Genomic DNA, 4,823 nt, shown 5'->3' on the forward strand with positions numbered 1-4,823 from the left:
CCCACGTACCACCTGAGCACCACTTGCTGGTGCTGTTCCTTACTCTCAAATCAGGCACCCCAGTGGTAGCCTGATTTACATTCATTCTGGCATTTTTTCTTTCTCACAGCATCTTAAGCATAAAGAAACTGATGCTTAGAGGAATTCCATAATTTGCTGAAACTAAATAGTGGGGAAAAAAAGGACATGCTTGAGGTTGCATAGCATATTATATCATTTTTATGGAAGTTATGTTATATCCCAGGTTCCTATAATAAAAATTATCAGAATTCCTTTCAGGACTCTGGTTAGGAATAAAGGAAAATGTTAAATGCGCAAATTAAAAAACTTTAAGCAGGCCAGGTGCGGTGGCTCACGCCTGTAATCCCAGTACTTTGGGAGGCCGAGGCGGGCGGATCATCAGGTCAGGAGATCAGAGACCATCCTGGCTAACAGTGAAACCCCATCGCTACTAAAAATACAAAAAATTAGCCGATCGTGGTGGTGGGCGCCTGTAGTCCCAGCTACTTGGGAGGCTGAGGCAGGAGAATGATGTGAACCCGGGAGGCAGAGCTTGCAGTGCGCCGAGATCGCGCCACTGCACTCCAGCCTGGGCGACAGAGTGAGACTCTGCTTCACAAAACAAAACAAAACAAAAACAAAAACAAAACAAAAAAAACTTTAAGCAAAGTAATGTATGGTAGGCAGGCCATTCTTAATATCTCTGCATTTTATTTATTTTTATTTTCTAATAAAACCTTGACAGAGAATAATTTTCATTTGCAAATTAAGTGCTGGTATTCTTACAACATAACCCGTATCTTAGAACAGGAACAAAAATCTGGAATGGTTTTCTTTCTCTTACCAACAGTGCTGGCAAGGTTATTGAGGTTAGTGAGAAAAGGGTGTGGAGTTACTTGGAAATCTAAGGAGAAATCAGGCATGCGTGTGAATGGCTACCCTTCAGACAATATCAATTTAATGCTTTTTACTTTCTCTAGAAAACCAGTAAGTAGTGTACAACCTGGAGGGTCAGGTCAACCACCTGGGATTAGGAAAGATGCACAGCCAGACTTTCACATACCCCGAATTTCGCATGGATGCAGTCTATAAATTAGCGTCTCACTTGGTGGACAGTTCCTTTTCTGTAAAGAAATTTTGGGGGGCTCCCCTCCCATGCCCAGAAGAAAGAAATGTATGCACACAAGGACATACATTTAGACAGACAGGTCTTGCTGGGTTTCCCCACCCAGGCTGTTAGCATTAGATTATACTTTTTTTGTCCAGTCATATTTGTATATGCCTGTCCATATTTTGTTAAACTTAAGCATAAAAAATGAACAATTTCCTCTCTATCTTTGGGTCTTTATTATGAAGATTCTTACGGATACATGTTAACATAAATTTGTATGCCTTTTCTCCAATTAAACTGCCTTTTGTGAGTTGATTTTTCAGTGAAACTTCAGAGAGTCAAGAAGAAAGCTCTCCCTGGTCCTACAAAATGTCTCCTGGGAGAAGAGTTCTACCAGTTATTTCCATCTAAATTTCAATGACTTCATACATGCCTGAGATAAGCAACACCTGGAAAAGAAGAGCCTGATGAATAGGGAACAGAATGGTTATAATTGAGAATAGGTGATAGGAAAATGTGACTGTGATAAAACCAGTAAATTTTAAAGAGCTAAAGGTTCACAGTGGAGAGGGACCTAGGAACAGAGTTTTGAGATAGGCCCTGAAATAAAGAGAATTGACAAGCAAAAAGAAACCATTCTGGTCAAGCCACTTAGATACTATTGCACCATTTTTGCTTTGCATCTTTCATTAAACTGCCAGATAATTAAATGCATTTTATCTTTATAGTGTATATTATCTAGTGAAGTGCCTTAAGCATAGTAAGTATCCAATTAATTTCTGATTAATTAAAAAGAAAAATGACTAATGAACAGGTAAGTGTCATCCAAATGTAACATATATTCCCCTCGAAGAGATGTAGGGAACCTTAACCTACAACAAAATCTCAGGCAGTCTATGCATAAGAACACCGCATAGCTCAACAACAATTTTTAAATATATGCTAAAATATGAAAAAAACCCCACATCATTTGTTATGCATGACTGAGCTGTCGGAAAACTGACAAATATCCGAGGGGTCAAAATAACAATTTTTTTTAAAGTTGTCTCATTGGTACCTAATATCCTAGAGCCTGAATTTTCATGGGCCATGCACTACATGAAAGACAAACTTTGGACCTAGACAATGAGATCAGTTTGGAGACCTTTTCCTAAAGCAAGAACGCAGATAAAGCAATGGCCTCGGTGAGAGAATGCAGAAGTAATTTTCAAAATATTATCAAATATATAAAATGTATACTGCTGAATAGCAACCTATACTGTAATACACATTGACATATCACTCAATATAAAAGTAAACTTTGTTTCATTTTATTTCCTTAGTAATTTAAACCATTTATTATATACCTCATGGTATGTCCACATACCATACATAGTATGTCATAGCACAGATTAAAACGTTCCAGTAATTTACCATGTGTTAATTTTAAAAAATTGTCAGTGTAACCTTCTGTTTAACTGTTTTTCTACAACTAATTAAGTGATGCCTTTTTTTTGAAACATGATTAGACATGGGAAACCATAACATTCTGTGAACGAATCCCCCATCAAATTGGTGGAATGTAGACAATCATTTAATTAACATTGTTTATAATAACAAATAATGTTTTTCATATTTATAATACCTATATTCAATTAAGTCATGAAAATTACTTACTGGATCACATTTAATTAGGTTGTACCTAATCCTTCAGGTCATGTGAGAAATGATACATTATGGCATTTAGAAGGATGAATTCTGGCACCAGGATGTCTGTTTCAAATTTCAGCTCTGTCATGTAGGTGTTTAAAAACCTCCTTGGGCCTCATTTATCTCATCTGTTATAATGATGGAACTTACATAATTTAATACACATTTCAAACAGTACCCAGAACATAACAAGAGCTGTGTGTAGCTCTCATTTCATTAATAAAACTAATGCTGTAAATAATTTTACTCCTTTTATTGCATGGAGTGGAGAAACAGGGAAACCAGTCTAGTTCCCAATCATCCCCTGCTGCCTTTCTCCTGTTGCAAAGCATGTATGGCACCAGCAGAGCTCAGAGCACCCTCCCAGTGCCTGCCTCAGTTTTATCACTGCCCATCCTCTCTTTACTCTCTTTCTAGATCATTTGTAGCAATATTCCCAAGCTGGCTAAGTTTTCAATAAGTAACCACATGACAGCAAAACTGATGATTGCTAACTGTCAGTAGGTACCCACAACCTTGGTATGTAGCAAATTTCTAGCTATTATAATAAGAATGGGTAATAATAATATTATAATTTTTACCTTGGTGTCTCATTAAATAACATTTTGTCACCTAGGCCCTAGGGTCTGAGAAAAGGAGACAGTGTGAGCAGCTTGATAGAGGATAAGCAGAAAGAACTCAGAAATCTGAACAGGATCAACCCAGGCTCTGATCTTTCCAGAGCTTTCCCCTAGCTCTGCCCTGCCTCCCTTCCTCCTTGGTGCGTCTTCTGGTGTCCCCCACCCCTGGGTGACAGGGTTGCTGTGCACTCCCGTGTTTTATCCTGCAGAGGAAATTCAGTCATTCCCAGGATTATTCTGTGTCACTGTTGTCTATTCTCTATAGAAACTGAGTTTTTGTCTCACAGGTGACCTCCATGTGCTTAGGTAGCACCAAAGGCCTTTTCTGTTACGATCATTTTATTATTATTATTTTGAGGTGGAGTCTTGCTCTGTTGCCCAGGCTGGAATGCAGTGGCGAGATTTTGGCTCACTGCAACCTCCACCTCCCGGGTTCAAGCAATTCTCCTGCCTCACCCTCCTAAAGTAGCTGGGATTATAGGCGCGTGCCAGCACTCCTGGCTAATTTTTATATTTTTAATAGAGACGGGGTTTCACTGTGTTGGTCAGACTGGTCTGGAACTCCTGACCTCACTGTCCGCCCACCTAGGCCTCCCAAAGTGTTGGGATTACAGGCGTGAGCCACCGCACCTGGCCCACAATCATATTTTGATTATCCATTTAGTAGCATTTCCGCAAGAAAAGTTTGAAAGACTAACAAAAACTTAAGCAATATTTTTTTCTGATTATACAAATAATTCTTAGGCCAGACTCAGTGGCTCACGTCTGTATTCACAGCACTTTGGGAGGCTGAGGAGGGCCGATCACTAGAGGCTAGGAGTTCAAGACTAGCCTGGCCAACATGGTGAAACCTTGTCACTAGTAAAAATGCAAAAATTAGCTGGGCATGGTGGTGCACGCCTGTAATCCCAGCTTCTTGGGAGGTTGAGGCAGGAGAATTGCATGAGCCTGGGAGGCAGAGGGTGCAGTGAGCTAAGATTGTACCACTGCATTCCAGCCTGGGTGACAGTGAGTGAGATTCTGTTTCAAAAAAAAAAAAAAGGAAGAAATAAAAGTAATCTTAGTTTTAGAAGATTTGGAAAATCCTAAGAAAGCAAAAGGAAGAAAATAAAATTATCTGTCAGTTCATATCTGGAAGAATTGTTAGGATTTTGTAGTATACTCCTGTTGGATTTCTATTTAGTCATATGTAACAAAGGCACACTCTACTAACATGTGAATGTACTAGATATTATGTTTCAATCTTCTGTTTCACTTAAATGTATTATCAGTATTTTATCATATCAGTCATTTTTTCTACCATGGTTTGTCTATTTTTGTTTTTTATTTATTCATTTTTTTTTGAGACAGGATCTCACTCTGTCACCCAGGTTGGAGTGCAATGGCATAGTCATAGCTCACTG

This window comes from Macaca fascicularis, chromosome 12 (assembly GCF_037993035.2).
Source record: "Macaca fascicularis isolate 582-1 chromosome 12, T2T-MFA8v1.1".
Classification (NCBI taxonomy): domain Eukaryota; kingdom Metazoa; phylum Chordata; class Mammalia; order Primates; family Cercopithecidae; genus Macaca; species Macaca fascicularis.